We start from the raw sequence: 19,923 nt of genomic DNA, 5'->3' as shown, positions 1-19,923 counted from the left end.
CACGACCATCCATTTGCAAAATCAGCGTCGCATTGTTTTCGAATTAATCCAATTTGGTTATGGACTCTGAGTAGTTGATATTTCGATCTATTTTATACCAGAAATTAGTCTGGGATATACTAGTTGGAATTTTTACCAGGCACTGAGTCGAATTTACTGAAATTCTTCGTAATATGTGCAATATCTGTATTTTTATTATTTAATTGTTTATTATTATAATGCAGAAGTCGAGCTTTATGTACGATAGAAGAAAAACACGACCATGATGTATAAACATGTATATGGGTTATTTTAACATATAATATAATATTACCTACTCTCATTTATAACTTCTAATTATTTTTGTTATTTTTTTTAATGTTTTATTATTTCTTACATAACAGTTGCAAACAGTTATAGAGCAAGATGTATAAAATCACATAAAAGGATTTTAAATAAAATGGTGTTTGAAGGCATTTTGTAAACAACAATCCATTTGAAAATCAACATACTGAGGTATTTTAAAAAATATACATTTTAAAAGATATTAAATGTCCAGTTTCCTTACTGTGTCAGAGACATCACATAAGCGCAACTATCCTCCCTCCGTCTGCAAAAAAAAGTAAGAAAAATAATCAATAATATATGTTTTTCTTAGGTGAAGTGAAGTAAGTATTCCCTTAAAAATACATTTAGTTTAACCATTTTCGTCCCTCTTCTGTACCACCCCTTAGGGTAGAACTAGAAGGGTGATAGCTTGACACACGCGTAACACAATGAAATCTCTTCCCCTACCGACCAATATGAGTCCATCCCTTCGGAACCCAAAACAGAATGCCATAAATCAAACGACATCTCTTGTCACACCAGCAACTAATAGTTTTATTGATGTTGAATTACTCCGCCATTAAACTCGATTACATAACCATAATTTTTACTTTTACTGCTCAATAGAGGGACGGACGTGTTTTTGGTAATAAAATTGAACATGCGACCCTCCACATACAAATCAGCACTCGTAGGTGCGTTTGCTTTACTGTTTTATGGCCACTAAAATATACTTTATATTCGCCGCAAAACGAAACAGATTTACATTCTACCACTTTACGTGCCAGTTTTATTAAAACGTTTAAACAATACTAAAACTGCGACGGTAAATAATTAATGAAAAAGCAATTGCTCTTTGAATGATTTAGTATTTAAATATTTATATAGATTTTATATTCGAGTATTTATTAATCCTATTGTGTTATTTATTCATAATTTCCTAATTTCTTGTTTATTCATTTTGTATAAATAATGTGCATTCTAGGAATACACAAAATTTTCAATCCAGTTTACTATTGATTGTGTTTAAAATCAGGAATCAAATTGTGAAAGTAGGGGGCGTTGAAAGCAGAGCGTTTGAAGAGTCCGCGACAATAAGAACGAGATTGTAATCATACTCATCGAAAATTTGGCTGTTGTTCAATTGAAATACATTTAAAAGCCTTTATTTTATTTTATTTTAATATACACTAACCAAATTTTGAACTTGCTTCAAGACCTACTTGAGACCCAAGCTTGAAGACCGTTAAAAGGGTTCAAGGATAGTAACGAAAACTTCATTCAAATTTCTGTAAGAAATGGAAAGGGACAAGAGCATAGCTCAACCACAACACGGTTTCAGCGTCACACAAACACATTTTTATTAAGGTCTAGCAGAGTTTGAAACTTAGGCTATTTTCTGTCGTGTGCTATTTTCTAACATATATGCATAATACATAATATGAAAGTTTCCTTTGTCCTTGTGTGTTGTGTTCGTATAAGCATCTATCTGCACGCCCACCGAGCCATTTCTATGCCAACTAAGTTCTCGCCTTAAATTATCAGTAAGTAAAGGATAGAAGAGACCTTTAATGAATAGAGCAAGGTTCCAGGCAACAATTAGATCCTGCGTTGAACATCCCGGTAATCGCTCGACACGCAAATGAAACCTCGTAGTTTAAAATTTATAAGGGGTATGTTTTAACTACCCTACAGAGTGTGGGGCGGAATCCTATCAAGGCTCGTGTGACGCGTGTCGGGCTGCCAGCCCCTTCTCTGTCGACCCAACTGACAATTTGCATATTGTTCTCGGGTCGAGACACCAGAAATGAGCTACCATCACTCTCTGATGAATGATTTTCAAAAGTAATTCAATTTCTTCCTTTAAAATAAAACTCTATGTGCAACGTAAAATTACAAGACGTAATCCATTTCCATTCATTTCATGCAATTTTTAAAAATTTATGGAATAAATATGCCTATTTACTTATTTATGGTCCGCAAACAATGAAAAACTCTTAACATTAAATGAAATACAGTGCAATACAAATCGTTGAAATGTTTCTCATCAATTAGATGAGAACACAACAAACTTACAGAAAGCACAGATTAAATACATATAAAATGAAAGACTAAAAAAGTGGTCGTAAAAAAGAGTAATAACAATAAAAAGTATTGAAATAACAAAAATAAGAAGTAAAAATTCAAAGCGAAATAAAACTAAGCTGTGTACAAGATCAAGTTGGTAAATTAATGAGTCTATTTCAATTCGATGACGTTATTAACATTTCTAGTGGTATATTTGATTTTTTTTAATGTTCCTTGATGAGATTTTTTAAAATATCCCATTTTTTGCACAGTATAAATTCAATTATTTTTATGTATTCTGATTTTTTGATGACGTTTTTATATTTAATAGATTTTACCCATTTGAATAGTTTCCTATAATGTTAATATATTTAAGTAAGCATACTATACTTGTCATACTCTGTTTTATACTAATAATACTATTTTTCGAAAGAGTGAAAAAATAAACGTCACCGATTACGGTGAATTATAAACCAATATCTCATTTCTACCCATTATTTCAATTACATATATCCGCTAATCCGAATACAGTTTAGCTATGGATATTCATAAAGCAAAAATGAATTAACTTATAGCAGGCAATAAAATTCAATTTGGCCCGTAATTAGAACTTTATCCTATCAGCGTAACATCCTTTTTGCTTTGTTCCGCCGCTCGCCTGCTCCCAACTCTCGGCTCAAAAGCGACCAAGTTCCGCCTATAATGAAAATTCGATTGTGTCGAGCTTTAGTTATATTAAATAAATTCGCATATAATCTCTTTTCATTCGACCGGATCAATTTATTATGACAATTTATTTAAACCCATTCAGTAATTAAAATGTCCATTTAGTATATACAGTATTTTTTTAAAAAAGTATTTTTCACCTTTTTCTTCTAGGCAATTTTGACATAGACTTACTGAAAATAGCTTAATTATTAAAAATAAATTATTTTGAACGGTAAACATTATGATACTTATATTTAATATTATCCGTGACTGTCACCTGAAGCTGAAGTCTGTTTACCTTGCCTTCATATAATTGACGATCAACCTTAAAATTTGATACATTGCCCTATGCGCCATTGGGTACGGATAAGGGTCAAAGGAATAAATTTCTTTAAAAGAATATTTTAAAAAATACATTTTAAAACGAAAAAAAGTAAAGATTGCCGATAATTTTATTGATTAAACGTAATCATTAGAATGTTTTATCTGCTTTCTAGTAAGAGAGCAAATAATTAAATCTAGGTTTGTGATTAGCATTTCGTCAAGCGGTGGCAGGTGTCCGAAATCACCCCATTTATTATTACCCTCCTTTCTCCTCCGACTCTTTGTTTGTCATCGATTATACGGAAGCTCGCCAGCTCACAACCCTTCAATTAGTATCTGCATCATGTCATCAAAAAATGCAAAGCGGACTAATCCATGCATAATGTATGCCGTTCCGACTGCCACGGACGAGCTGGTTTACCGGACGCTTTAGCGTGGAAGTTAATCTAGCTATTTTATTAGTTTGAGGTCAGTAATATGGTTATTTATTATCATTGTTCATGGTTGAGAAATTTTGCGCTATTAATATAATACTGTCCACACCTTTACAGTGGAATGGTTACCGAATTTTGCTTCTGTGTTGGAGATGTACTGGTACCTGATGCGTAGCACTCATCACCTAGCTTTTACCTAATTAAAGATCTAAATAATACTGCGTCAATGAAACGTAGTGCCTTATGGACCATTGGGTGCAGATATAAATCGTTCTCATACAGTTATTGCATTTTGGATATACATAGTTCTTCGACCGATTTACCAATTTTCTGTTGAATCGATCTAAATGACTTTTTTTCTAAAGTGTAATTAGATATAGCAGAAAACGTCATATACTTAACATTTTTAGTTATTATGTTAAAATTATTAATTATTACGCACCCTGTGGATTTACACTAAAGATGAAATGTATTTTTTTTAAAGTTTGGTATGAAACATGTATGTATCGTTCATCCCTTTTTTATGAAAGAAGATGGAAATCTCAGCCTCCCCGGGCTTATGATAAAAAGAAATACTATTTATGATGTTAGAAACACTTTAATGGGTGATGGAGATTGTTTGATATTTGATCATCACACTGTATTTTTTTACTTTGTATAGAGAAGAAATAGAAATTTCCGTAAATTTCTGACTAAGATTGTTCCTATTTTATGACAATTTTTCTCGAAGTAATTAAAATCGGGTAATTTTACAGTTCTATTTAATCTTTCAATTCAATCTGTAATTAAAATGGCACTCGTACTGTATACTCAAATAAATGAAATCGGACGAGCATTTAAATATGATAATTTACAAGTTAGTGCCTACATAAAGGAAATGAGTCCATTTAGAAACAAACTCACGTTTTGCACAATGCATATCATCACCGTTTTTCGTTGTTGGTTTACGTACTACGTAAGACATGAAAGCTTGGATATGATATTAGTTTTCTCACTTTGAATATAATTTTAATGCGAATCGTTATGTACCCTCTTTCGGAGTAATCTCTAACAGCTGCCAGAATGAGATTCTTCGCACCGTTCCTCCTAACGCTAATCTTCCTTACTTAGGAGGCTTACAAGAGAGGACTACGGGACTTTGTCTCCCTAAAGTAGTAAACCTTTCACTAACACGCTCTTGTTTTTAATAACGCCTTGCCATATTTGCTCTAACGACATCTTGAAAAAATACTGAAGTGTAAATTAAAAGCCCTCATTCAAAAGCAATAAATGCTCCGTAGGGTGGTTTTCGAACGGGGGTCGGTTGAATGAAGTGTTGACTCAATTATATCCCCATTCCTTCTACCCCACTGGCGCAGATATAGTTCCGTCACACCCCTCCGAATGTTTCATCAGAATTGTTATTCGCCAATAAATAAGTACGTGTAACGATATTATCATAAATATCTACTGGGTGTGTAAATACATTTTAGATTTATCCGGAGTGGTGACCACCGATTACGGAGCATGAATCATTTTATGGTATGTTATTTAGTACGGGGAGATGGCGACGTGTGAAATTCGACAAAATGCGACATATTTTCTTCCCAATCCTCAAAATAGCGATATAAATCATTCCGAATAAATATACTCGTATAATAAACGATGTACAGAGTGAAACCGATACAAGAAGTTGAAGATTTTTGCTATGCGTAACATAATTTTTTATTTTTATTTAAGTTTTACTTGGTAAATACCACTCTTTCTTAAAATCTATTGTGACACGTCTTTCGATGCATTCCGCATCATTTTTTGTTACATACGGTTCTTGAAAATGACGCGGAACGCATCGAAACACGTGTATCAAATGATAAGAATAAGTAGCATTAGCCAAGTAAAATTTCAATTAAAAATGGTTAGATCCACATGGGGACTGTCGAATCAATTAATGAAAATAATTTTTGTTTTAGACAATTTTTCCAAATATTTCCTTTTGATGCTGTGAACATAAATTATGTTTAATATTATTACCATGTTTGAAAGTGTTTTTATCTTTTCGAGTATAAAACAGCAGTTTTTTGAGATTTTATTTAAATAACATAATACCATATATATAGAACAATAATAATGATAAATAAGTTTTTCGTACTTAACAGTGCTGATCGTAACTTTTTTCTTCATACTTTTGCATTGAGCTCCTTCGTATTCGTGAACCATAGGCCAGAGATAAAAATGTTTAGTATTTTCTTTGGAGTTCGACCAAAAAATAAAAAAGTGCAGTTAACTGTAAAACTTTACAACGTTATGAGTTCACACACAATGGTGGGTTTCGTGAGCTTTATCCCAAGGCTGTTGGTTGTTACCATTCTGGGTATAAAACTTTTATCTAATGGTTGACTTTTACTTTTTCCTTTTTTCCACACGACAAAACTTTGGGATCGAAAACCTCGATAATTTTTCGAGCAAATAGAATGTAATACGCACCTCAGTTTTCAGTAACGAGAAATTTCAGTACTTTCAAGAATTATTTTGAATCATTTGTTTTTTAGATACTTTATTCAATTAAGCACAAATGTTTATACATCACAAATATATTTGTGAATTTTCGTTAGTTCAAAATATTAAATCTCTTAAAGTGATTGACATATTGCTCTGAAAATTTGACACAACTTTGCATTCGAACACACGCGTGTTTTTATATACCTGTCACTGGCGTTTTTACCTGACGCTTATAAAGTTATGTTTTTCAAACAGCTTTTTTACCGAAATGGCAGCGCCATCTGTTAAACGTAATAGCAACAAAGCAATACTTACCATTCCCATGCCTCTGTTCTTTCTTTTACATTTAAAAGCTGAGTACAGCTAGATAAAAATAAAGGCTAAATATTTATCAAATGGTTTTATTATCGCGATATTAGAATTTTTTATTTAGCATTCCCATTACTTTTTGAAAACGAAGTTTTTTTGTTGTATTCATTTTTTGTTACTTGTTTTATGTAGAAAAACATCTTTAATTACATGAAATCGTCACTTCGTTTTAACTTCTTTAATATCAGTTTATATTTTTAAAAAATTATTTTTTTTATTTTAGTTAAGTGAATTTTTAAAGAAAATAATTTTTTATTTTTTTCGTGAAATGTATAAATTTCATTTATATTCTCGTTTCCTTCTTACAAATTTATTTTTATATGGCCTAAAAGCATTCGGCCCTGCTGAACAATGAGTAACAAAGATTCTCCGATGAACTGCGACTAATTATATCTGACTTACAGCATTTCAGGAATTTCGTCTAAACTGTGGAGGTGGGGAACATCTCGTCCATCCGTAGTGACACATGCTGTAGTTTTGCTCTCGTTTTAAACAGAGATTAAAGTTCCTACATTCTCAAAGTGATGCGTTTGATTTGGCGTTCTTTTATTCAATTTATGAATTGATCATGCGAACTTAGTTTTTAAATACAGCATTTTGAGTGTGTCCAAATTTGTGTGTGTGTGTTCACAAATTTGGATTATCTCCAATTATAGGAGTATTTTTCATATTATTTTTTGACATCTCATCAAAGATGAAGAAGAATATGGAAGTCTGGGCATTTACGGGGCTGACGACCGTCATAGGCTGGTTCAAGTGATCTTGATAATATTCTTCTTCATCTTTGATGAGATTTCAAAAAATAATAATTTTTTAAATGTTTAAATTGGGTCATTTCGTAAATAGAAGTCATATGTAATAACACATGTGATTTAAATATGGCTATAAAAAACAGTAATCTAATATACATATCCTACCAGCTTTCAAAATATTTTTTAAAGTTAATGAAACTTATGAAGTATTTTTTTTAAATGATATTTTATTTTTTGAGAGTACACCTATTAAGAGTATTCTACATAAGTATGTACATTTGTTCTAATTAGTGATCATTTTTTTGCTATTCATTTCGTATGCGTTATTTAGTATTTTATTAACTAACTAACCATCACGCCGCTTTCCCGCAGGGATAGGCAGAAGGAATAAAACGTCATACATACCCAATTATTATTTAAGCTCCTGACCCAGCCGCTTTCAAGAATTTGACAAACCTGATCGTGGCAAGTTTTCCTCGGTCGTTTTCTGCTTCTTTTTCTACATTCGTTTTATAAATTTGTTTTACCATTCTTTGCTCATTTTGAATTTTGATTCTATCATTTGCCTTTTTAAATTTATACATAAATTTCAAATTATAAATATGAAAAATGCATTTTTTATGCTTAAAAAAAGTGCATTTTTTATTGTTGTCCGCTTCTATTGTGTTATGGTTAGCGAGTTTGGCGTCCATGCTGGAAGTCCCTAATTTGATTCCCAGGGGGGTCAAAATAAAGAACATTAGCGATTTTTTACTGTGATATTTATTTAATACTACCCTCCTAGACTGGTAAAACGCAGGACCTTTCCTTTATTTTTTACGATCAAGATACGGCTGCTTATATAGGATACAGTGACCTATGCGCCATTGAGTGCGAATAAGGTTAATAAGGAGATTTTGTCATTTCCAAAAGGTATGTTTTCAGCCCGCTTAAGTCAATATTTTGAAACAAATATTTGATTATTTTTAATGCTCTGTTGACAGCTTTTTGGCTCCAATCGGCCATTACTTTCCGAGATTCGCATTCCCGAATAACTACCTACAACGTGATAAATGAAAATTCTGAATTGCGACACATTCATTTATTTATTTTTAAATACAAAATTCGATTAAAAAAATTGTATTAATTTATAGGATTGAACAAAACATTACCTTTATAAAATGAAGTATGTTTCAAATTGATGTCAGTTACGAAACATATTTGTAAATAAAAGAAATTAATTAATTGACCGCTTTCGCTTCATTTCGATTAAGATCGCAAAAACTAATATCTCTGGAAATACTTGAACCTTCCAGAAATCCTAAAATTATGTGAAACTTCAAACTATTCTTCACCAAGGTTTTCTCCGGAATTTTCGAAAACGGATTCTTTGGGGACCCCATTTCCCACACACGTATAGGTGCGGCCATAAAATATATGCAGGTACAAACGACATTTTTTTATTCAATATAGTTATAATATTTTTTTATAATTTAAGTCATTTGCTAGACATTTCTACTTTTAATCTTAAAATCTTAAAATTGGTTACGCCGTTCTCTCCAATAAAGAGTCTAAGCTCTTGTGCTGGGAGAGGGAAATACACAACAGTATATACAAATCATGTAAAAGTAAATAATTTGTTACGTATTTAATTATACTATCAATTAGACTATCAATTTAATTATATACTGCTACATATCTATCTTCCAATCTTCTTTCGTAAGAATGCAATGAATGTTTCATGTCAAGTTACGACCCCTATAATATTGACGTCACCCGTAGGATGAATATTCCAGTGTCTCATAGAATAAAAATAATAAATAGTTTATAATCAATTGGTCAATAGAAGTATCCCAATTTTTTTTTCATGTTATTTTAGGCTCTCTCTCTCCTAAAAAAAAATATATATCCAAACTGATTTGGAATGAATTTTGATAGCACATCTATCAGCCACACTTCCAAATCTATTGAATAACTACTCGAATGTGAAAGGAATCTAATACCATTACATATATTCATCTTTAAAAAATTAATGCAATAAGCGTTTTTCAATAATGCGCAAAACGGTAAATGTTACACAAGTGTATAAAGTGATCATTTAAGCAATCTACATGCCAGATCGTAAGCTCTTAGATTTCTGTCTACTTTCGTATAAAAATGATAAATGTTTCATTTCAAGTTGAGACACCTATAATAGTCATAAAGAGGTTTATAGTTTCTAAAACTGAGTAAATAAACTAACTATGAGCGAGAGCAGAGAGAATAAAACGCCACACCAATCTGTCTTTGCAAAAAATTCTTCGCCTCTCCACATTCATTCATTTCCTCATACATACCTACACGCCAATTATTCCGACTCCTGACCTGACCACTTTTAAGTTTTTCAAATACTTAAATCATAACAAGTTTTCCTCGGAATGTATAGTTTCCATTTCCATTATTTATCGTTATTACTAAATCTTAAACGTTTCATATCGATACATTTTTTTTTAAATAACTAAAGTTAATAATATAATTAGTATCAATTGAATACAAAAATTAACATTCAGGGTGTATTTCGTATCGGGTATTCCACGTTGAATGTTTATGCCTTTTGGGCATTTACTGTGAAAAGACGTAAGAATCTTCTCAGGGATTCATTAGCATTCGTCCCGCGCACCAACTATTCTAGGATAACAGGGAATGTCAGACTAAACATTTTGGGATTACCGAGAATATTTAACATACATTTAACGCCTTTGATATACAATAATTTAAATCACATTTTCCTTGTTTATCAAAAGGCAAAAACAGACAACTTAGTTTTCGTTGAAGTTGGAGTTCTTTTGTATTGTAATATATACAATACATATATGAATATTTGACAAATTATTTTCTTTTCTTCAAAATCAAACTTTTTTATGTTATTTATTACTATTGAAAATATTTACTCAACTTTGTTTTACAAACATTGTATCAAACGTTTGTAAAACGAATATAACTAAGCAGAATTATGCAAGCAAGTCTTGAAAAAGACAACGTTTCTGAAGTTTCCATACCAAACAAATGATAGCCAAAGATATGAATCATAGTCTGTATATAAATATATACAATGGTTTATCTTCTTTAGAAACGTTGTCGATTTTAATTGTACATTGAAAAAATGTTTTGCAGTGACGCCCAATATTAAAGACGCTAGAAATATTACGATAACACGAATATTAACATAATTAATAGCCTAAAGAAGATGCTGTGTTCAGTATGTTGCTTTGATTTATTCAAAAAGAAAACCTAATATGATTTGATTTCCCAATTCGAAGGTGCTTGAAAATAGATATTCTAATAAAACTAAATATTCTAATAGCTTTATATGTAAAATTATTGTAAAACAAACTTTGCGTTACCCACCTTTATTTTTAGTACTATTTTTCCAACCGGTTTTGACAAATACCTTGTCTTCTTATGTACCGGAATATTTTTATTTTAATATTTCGTTCTATTTCCAATGAGTATAATTATTCAGAACATTTTGAGTGTGTCCAAATACTTGTTCGCAAAATCTGGATTATCTCCAATTACAGGAGTTATTTTCATATTATTTTTTGTAACATTCACCAATTCTACCCATTATTGACAACCACACTACTCAAATTCTTGAAAGTTCTATATATATGTGAACCAATTTTGAAACATTGTTCTTGAATCACTAGAACTTCACTAGAGACATCTATTGGTGAGATGAAAAGAGATTTTTATGAAGCAGAAACAATTTTATTAGTATTAATAAAAAGCCTAATAAAAAGCTTCTTTTCATCTCACCAATAGATGTCTCTAGTGAAGTTCTAGTGATTCAAGAACAATGTTTCAAAATTGGTTCACATATATAGAACTTCCAAGAATTTGAGAAGTGTGGTAGTCAATAATGGGTAGAATTGGTGAATGTTACACGTGTGTAAAGTGATCACTTGAACCAGCCTTTGACGGTCGTCAGCCCCGTAAATGTCCAGACTTCCATATTCTTCTTCATCTTTGATGAGATGTCAAAAAATAATAAAGTATAATTATTGATTGACGCTACCTCATCAATTCATATATTCGACTTTTCTACATTGTACTAACTGTTCTATGAAAATTACCGCAAAATATTTGTTAAAATGATTGTTAATAGTTAACTACATATCTGATTGTTAATTATCGACATGTTTACTATCAATCTCTTGATGAAGCCAAGCACCTACAGTAGCACATAATTGACCACTAAATTACAAGAGAAATAATTACAGTCTAAAACAAAGAGCTATAAATTTTAAGGGTACATATTAAATTTTATTACTGAACATCGTGTTCTTCCAATAAGAAAATGATCGCTGATGTTTTACTAATTTTATGTCTAAATTTCTTTCCATGTAATTTTCAGAATACTTGTACGAATGTACGAATACGAATGTATGGTCAAATGTGAAAAACAAACGAACACTAGATTTATTTCCGAAATAAATGTGAAATAATTGAATTGCAGTGTGATCTTTAAATTATATTGATCAAAAGTACCTGGTAATCTGAATCCCAAAAAAGCGACAAGGATATTTATGAAGAAAAAAACATTATGCCGAGAATAAAAATAGTTATTAGAGTGGTATTACACAAAGTGAACGATGAATGATAAGTGTTATAGTTATTGATTCTGTGCATTTTCTTATAGACGAGAGGGTATTGGTAGATGCTGGTATAAAATTCACGTGTTTAAAAAAGCGCTGTGTATATTGAATTTGTGCAAATCGAACTAAAAAAACGATCCGTTAAATTTTAAAGGCGCGTATCAGGAATACGTCGCATCGGTAACAAATGGAAATTCGATTATTTATTTGGCATTGGCTGCCAGATCGGCGTTAACCCTTTGTGATCGAGTGTTAAATGAAATTACACCGTTTTGTTGTTTATTTTGCGCAAAGCTTTTTTTTCAATATTTTCGCACTATTTTTGTTTTTACAAAGTTGCAATCATTGAGTTGTTTAATTACTCAATTTTATTTAATGTAAGTTCACAAAATTCGTATATTGGAAGCTAAAAGTTAAACGAAAATACATTTATAATCCTCAACGTCAAAACAATCTATTCGTCTCACTTTTTCTGTTTTTACTAAAACACCTTTTTTTATTAAGACATCTCCAGTTATGATTAAGAAAAGCTTCATTAATTTCCCATAAATTGTTTCGATTTTATCGTTCGTTCAAATAACAAAAAAACTTTCCAACACTAATTCAAATGTAATATAATTATTCTCCTACTATTACTACCATCACACCATTTTTCAGCAAAGGTAGGCAGAGATACAGAGTAGTCCTGAAATACACTCCTAGCTTCCTTCACATCCATACATCTAATCATACATCGTTCACTCTTTTCAATATCATATATTCTTTCAAATATCAAAAATCGACAATTTTTCATTGTGCAGAATGCCCAGAAAATGTACTATATCCCAGCAAAAGTGGCATATTTTTAACTTTACATATATTTACCCGCTACAGGACAGAAAGTGTTATTTTTGCATTTTGAAGAAAAATTATTGTTTAATTATTTTTTTAAATAAACTAAATATTTCTCATATTGCGAAAAAACATTCAGGTTTTACCTAAAAAGGTATGCTTGCACCAGATTTTAGGTTCTGATTGATCTGGTCGTGCCAAGACTTTTTCGGCCGTCTTTGTTCACATTTGCCAAATGCACTTTCTTAGTCACTCTCTGGCGACTTCTAGTTTAATATGGAGTTAGAAGAATTATAATTATTATTGAAGAAAAACTTGGTGTGATCAGTTATGTCAAATACTTGAAAGCAGTCAGGTCAGGAGTCGAAATAATCGGCTGGTATGTATGAGAAGATACATGAATGTAGAAGACGCAAAAAACGTTTGCAAAGACAGAGAGGTGTGGCGTTCTATTCTCTATACCTAACATGCGGGGAAGCGGCGTGATGGTCCGTTAGTTTAGATATAATTATAATTCTTCTAACTCCATACTGAACTAGAAGTCGATTCGTCATACCTGAATCATAATGGATAATTTCAGGTCGACAGTTGATACGAGAAAGCCTTTGGCGATACGAGAGTACTTGATATTTGTTAAAAACTTCAAAAACAGAAAAACTTGACACCAAAATTGTATTTTAGCAAAATACAATTTTGTAAGTAAAATTGTATTTTAAGCTAAAGAGAAAAAAAGTTATCAGAAAATAGTATTTTATTAAATATTAGTTTTCAGAAAATAGTATATAATCCTCTCCTATCCTTCTCCTTCTCCTTCCTGCAAAATCTATTTTTTAAACCATACCCTTACCCTTTTACTCCCTTCCTCACACACACACTCCCACTTTTCTTTATTTATTTTTTATCTCTTAATGTTTTAATAGTTATTGTAACACAAATGTGGAATCGTTTAATTGGCTTTATTTTTATTAATGTAACTATTTTTGTTAATGTAAAATATTTTTTATTAAATACTTTTTTAAATGTAAAGCTGTACAATTCCCGAACAAATAAAATAAAAATAAAAAATAGTACTAAACATTCAGTAAGAAAAAATGTTAAAACGAAACATTGTTAGGTCTGAAATGGTTAAGGTTTTTGCATAACCGGTAGAAAAAGCCAACCGTGCGAGCACAGGTGTCACAATTTCCCATAAATAACGGCCATCATGCATTCTTGTCGCTTTGTGGCGCCAGCTATTTCCCGTTTATTCTCTCACTAGCGGCCATATTTATTTATGTATCTAGCATTACTGCGACCAACATCTCGACGTGTCTCTGTTGAGGTGGTTATGGCGATACAACACCATACTATGTCGTATCCGCTTCTAGCTACCAGTTACCCCTGAAAAATATATAGATCAAGATATTGTAATATTTATATGTTATAATAAACATCAAAATCGAACAATGATTTTTATAGTCTACCAAATTAAATTTTATTATTAAAAATACATAAAAATTCATTTTGTGACTATTGCCTTGTTAGGACATTTTAAAACTGATGTGAAAAATAAATGGACTGAGGTTTCTTATACCATATATGTAGCTACCTATACAATTCTAGGTACTTAAGTAACAGTAATATAATGTGCAGTAATAATTTATGGAAAAAAACAATATTTGAAGGTAAGGACAAGTGTTCAATAAATAATGGGGCATATAAGTACTTTGATTCATTTTCGGGGAAAAGAAAAAATAAAACGTTGGAATATTATTATTTATTTCTCAATTTTATTGATAAAATTTGTAGACTTATCGGTTCAGCTCATAGTAATAAAAATATAGGTTTAAGCCCATTTTTTATATTAAACAAATATAACTCTTATCGAACCCAGTGGTGCATAGGGCACTATGCATGGTTGGAAAAAAAAGTAGCAAATATAATAATAATAACCGCCACGCCGCTACTCCGCAGGGATAGGCAGAGACAAAAGAATTCCTCACAAGTCCGTCTTTGCAAACAATTTTTGCCTCTTCCACATTCATGCCGATTATTCCGACTTCTAACCTTACCACATTCATGTATTTGAAATACTTGATCATGCTAAATTTTCCTCGGTCATACTCTGATTTTACTACCAACCACATCACCTAATAAATTTGTTTTACTATTCTTTCTTTACTCGTTCAATTCACATTCCCAAACAATCTCTTCATTTGATCGACACACCTTTCTTAATTTGATCGATAATGCTTATCTCAGCCACATATTGTTTCCTTATACATGTCACCATTAGAACATCTATCTTTGTAACCATATCGCTCACTCCTTTCAACAACGTCATAAATTAAAAAACTTGATTTTTCAGGAGATCTTTTTTAATGTCTTAAAATATAATAAAATGTATTAAAAATAAATATCAAGCCACTTATTGAACTTTTTACTGTGCAACAGATCTTTTTAGGTAGAACCTGAATGTTTTTTCTCAATTTGAAAAATATAGTGTACTATATCAATAATAAATATATAAATGTACTATATCAATTTGATATAGTACATTTTCTGGGCATTCCGAAAACATGGTCACAACTGAAAATTTACGATTTTTGATATATGACGTTGTTGAAAGGAGTGAGCGATATATGTTTTGCTACCATATTTATCTGACACCATCAATTTGATCTGCCTGCTGGTTCCGTCCATCACACGCCATTCAATTCAAAAATCTAGAAAAAGAAGTAACACAATAACCGAATAATGCCACCGCAATGTCAAATAATATTTTTAGAAGGATCAAAAATAATATTAATATTCCCAGACCTCCAACTGGCGTTTCCTTCAATTCTTTGTGCGTATCGATTAAACGTCGATAACAATAGATTATTTCATTTCTCAGTTGACAGGCCACATCCGTCTGAATAATAATCGAATTGAAATCCGCGGTAAATGCGATAACTTTCCAACAATAATAATTCACAGTGCCTACAATACAACCATAATAGCATGAATGCCATCCTCAGGTGTCGACTGTGCTATCGAATTTCTCTTTTTGTTTGCGCTAAGTGCTTGTCGAAGTAACCGCCGCAAGTCTTCATATTTCTGTGTACCTTGTACGAAAAAAAACATGAATACATTCATGTTTCAAGTACCTACGTGTTCTCTCAATTTTATGTTTTATTCATAAAATACAAGGTACGATGTACATTCATAGAAAATGCAGCAGTTCGTCATTCGTGCATTCCGTATTCGCACCTTTCCCATGTTCGCAAACCGATTAATTATGGAAAAATACATTTAATTAAAATAACATATAAATAAGTCGAAAATCATATTTATATTCTTCCGGAATATTAGAATAGCTAACTACTAACCATCACAACGCTTCTCCGCTGGGGTAGACAGAGAGAATAGAACGCCATACCATTCTGTCTTTGCAAATATTCTTCGCCTCTTTCACATTCATGCAACTCTTTGTTCATGCCCGCAGATTATTTCGACTCCTTTGGTTTTGTATTTGTTGAACAACTTGCGCATATTAATGATATGGATTTGTAGGTAAATAATATTAATATTTTTGAATGATGAATAATATATGGTATAGCGCTAGCACCGCTAGAATCTGGTCGTGTCAAAAGTTTACGTAAGCGGGGGGCATGTATGACTAGATGGATTAATGTGAATGAAGCTAGACAGGCAAGCGTGGGGTTCTATTCTCTCTGCCTACCCCTACAGAGGAACAGCGAGATGGTAGTAGTAATAGTAAATAGTGCCATTTTCGTAAATTTCTACCTCTCAATTATCGCTTTATTCACAAATGCATTTCTATAGAATGTTTTGCGCAGTTTATTTTTTCTCTCCTTGGAAATTTTTAAATCTCTAGAGATTTGTACACATTGATAACTTTTGTAACGACTTACAACTGTTTAAAAAACGCAGCTTCACATCGCCTGTTTGACATTTCATTCTGAGCACAATGGCGGAGTCGTCGCCCAAACGTCACAGCTGGAGTGCTGTGAAAATACTGGCCCGCCCTTATCCTTTTATAATTTCATAAAAGCTGCCACAACATTGAGAGTTTTTGTCACAGTTTGGCCAACAAAGGGCCCAGGACTGCCCCTCCCTGTCCCCGTACCTTCACCCCCTCGCCTACACGAAAAGGGACGAGACGAAAAAAATGAACACGAGATTTCGTTTTCCGTTAGGTACTGTTTCTGTGCGCGTTTGGAGCGTAGTCAGGTTTGAATGCTGTGAAAAATGTCGAATATGCAACGTTGTGCGATTCTCGCCACGGCGACCCTCGAGTTGACGAATGATTATTAATTTGTGATGTATTTAAAAAAATATAAATATTTGTGTTTTTATTATTTACAAAAATACTCCAATTTCATACTATTTCCGTGAGCCTAAGCGGCTCATTAAAAATAACATTATTAATATTATAAATAAGTATCCAATTGTGGTAGAGTGGGTTCGAACCGAGAAACTCTGACTCAAGAGTCCGCGGCACTAACTACGGGACCACAACCCGAATCATACAGAAAAAATAATGTATCTAATATTTTTTAATGTATTTGTTTGCATGTCATTATCAAACGGTTATTACATTTTTTATACTTCATACTGAGAAATACAGTCGATTTTTTTTTTACACTCAATGCAAATACTTGTAAGATTTTTTTTTAATATCAATATATTAAAGTTTTCCATTCGTGTTTTGTCTGCCTCCATAGTATTATAGTTGGCGCGTTTAGCTACCGTGCTGAGGGCCCCGGATTCGATTCCTAAGGGAAAGTCACAATAAATATTTAAAAAAATCATTGTCATATATATTTTATACTACCCGAGACTGGTACCTGAAGGGCAGTTACTTGCCTTCATGTAAGTTATCATACAATCAACATATCACAGCGTCAATACATGCGGTGACCTATGCACCGTTGGTGTGGTTAAGGGTTAGACCAGGAAGAAGCCCTTCAAAAGTTTTTTCAAATTGTTGAGTTAAAAAATCAGTTATCATGTTTTATTTATTTTTATTTACTATTGTTTATATTATTTTTTGACATCTCATTAAATATGAAGAATAATATGGAAGTCTGGGGGCTGACGACCGTCATAATTTGATGAGATGTCAAAAAATAATATGAATATAACTCCTGTAATTGGAGATAATCCAGATTTTGTGAACAAGTATTTGGACACACTCACAATGATGTACTATTGCTTACATACCTCGAAACGGATTTCTTAACACTTACTTTAAAAAAATCTACAAATAAAAGTTAATATTAATATGAGAACAACATGTATTTGACTCGATATATATTTATTCGATTTTGTTACTTTTCTCGCAGGTGTGCGTTTTTTGATGTGAAAATATTCAATGTTTTAGTTTTTAAAATACGCTGACTTGACTTGGCTAACGAATCGAACCCGGGAATGGATAGCTAAAAGTGTACCACTATATTACACAGCCGGGCACTATATAAAATTAATGGTCACGAGGACTCAGGATTACTTTTCGTTGGAGCCACGTCGTCAAAACAAACATGTTTTATTATATTTTACGCTACTGACGTGTATTATATTTTAATGACATCCTGTATATATTCATATACATTTTTAATTCATCAACGGTATGGTATGTGTAAAGAAGTGATGTTCACTTTTCACGTGACTAATTTCGAATCCTTTGAGCCCCTCGCAGAACATTATTTTGCATTGGTGCCGTAACGTAATCTTATTATGATTTGTTTATGACCTTCGTACCCGAAACGCGAATTGAATTAAAATGCTTTGGGTTTCTTTAACACCGTTTTTATGACTTTTTTTGAAATGCCAAACCAATTAGGTTGAACTGTTAATATAGGAAACAACGCGTGCATTGTAATTAGATGAGCTGGGAAGACTGTTGTTTATATAAGTAAAGAATTGCGCAACATAAACACATTATTATCCCGATTTAAATGTAGATACATTCTCGTACCTACCAGAATACCACAATATTATTTTTTACCTTCCCGTTTAAAATTTAAGAAATTGAATAAAAAATATAGCAGTGCTATTTCTATTTGTTTATAAAATAATATATTTTTTTTATTCTAGGTGTCCTTAAAAAATATCACACGACTCGCTTTTCTCCCTTAAAATTTAGGCAAAGAGAATAATGTTTATATTCATATGTTAGACGTAGGAATGAAAACCTCAAGATCTAGTAGCATTTTACCCATCAGTGTAGGTATAGGGTACTGTATCCTATACCATTAATGCAGAATTTACTATGTGAAAGCAAGGTTTCACATAGTAAATTCTGCGTTTCAAGTATTAGTCCAGGACTATAATTAATAAATATTATGGAGAAAAATTACTTATATTAATTTAATAGTTTACCTACCGTGCTAGAAGTACGTTTGTACTACCTAATATATATATTAAATATGTCGTAATAGAATGAACGTATGACACTATGTAGTCTGCCGATAAATTAGATTGTCTAAGATATTGAAAATTAAATATTTTGCATTGTAAATAAAAATATAAGGGACGATATAATATATACAAGATATTGAAGTACTTTTTAAAAAATCTGACAATTATGCGCGCTCCTCTATGGCTCCGAATGCTGGACGATGTATACCTTCTGCTCTAGGCTGAAATGCAAACGCTTACATGGTTAGCTGGAGTGTTCCTTAAAGACAAAAACAGTTCACGCATTCGTGGAAGCCAGGTGTAACAAATAGTAAGGTAGAGGAAAGGCAATTCGGATGATATGGGCATATAGGACGCAAAGAATCTGATCATATTTTAAACCAGACAATCGACATGGATCTTCCTCGAAAGACATCTATGTAGAGGAAGACCAAAGAATTCGTGGATGCTGCAGAAAGAAAACATGATTCGAAGGTATAACCTATGTGATGTTGTCCAAGATAGAAGGACCTTCAACCTGAGGACTAGGAGAGCTGACCCCTACAGTCTATAAAGGTGATAAATTGGGATGGCGCCAGGAAAAAGAAGATTGAAGTACTTTGAAAAATAATGATTAATTATATAAAATATAGT

At 32.0% G+C, this 19,923-nt stretch overlaps 1 protein-coding gene across 2 annotated transcripts in view; it reads left to right on the top strand.

Annotated features, from left to right (window-relative positions):
• fz2 (frizzled 2) overlaps window positions 1–19,923 on the top strand; it is a 200,360-nt gene that overhangs the window by 64,797 nt on the left and 115,640 nt on the right. The window lies entirely within an intron of this gene.

The sequence above is a fragment of the Brachycentrus maculatus genome, unplaced genomic scaffold (assembly GCF_059751285.1).
Source record: "Brachycentrus maculatus isolate JH-2025_06_01 unplaced genomic scaffold, ASM5975128v1 h1tg000212l, whole genome shotgun sequence".
Taxonomy (NCBI): domain Eukaryota; kingdom Metazoa; phylum Arthropoda; class Insecta; order Trichoptera; family Brachycentridae; genus Brachycentrus; species Brachycentrus maculatus.
The sequence above is the reverse complement of the archived record's forward strand: the minus strand, read 5'-3'. Positions and strand labels throughout refer to the sequence as shown.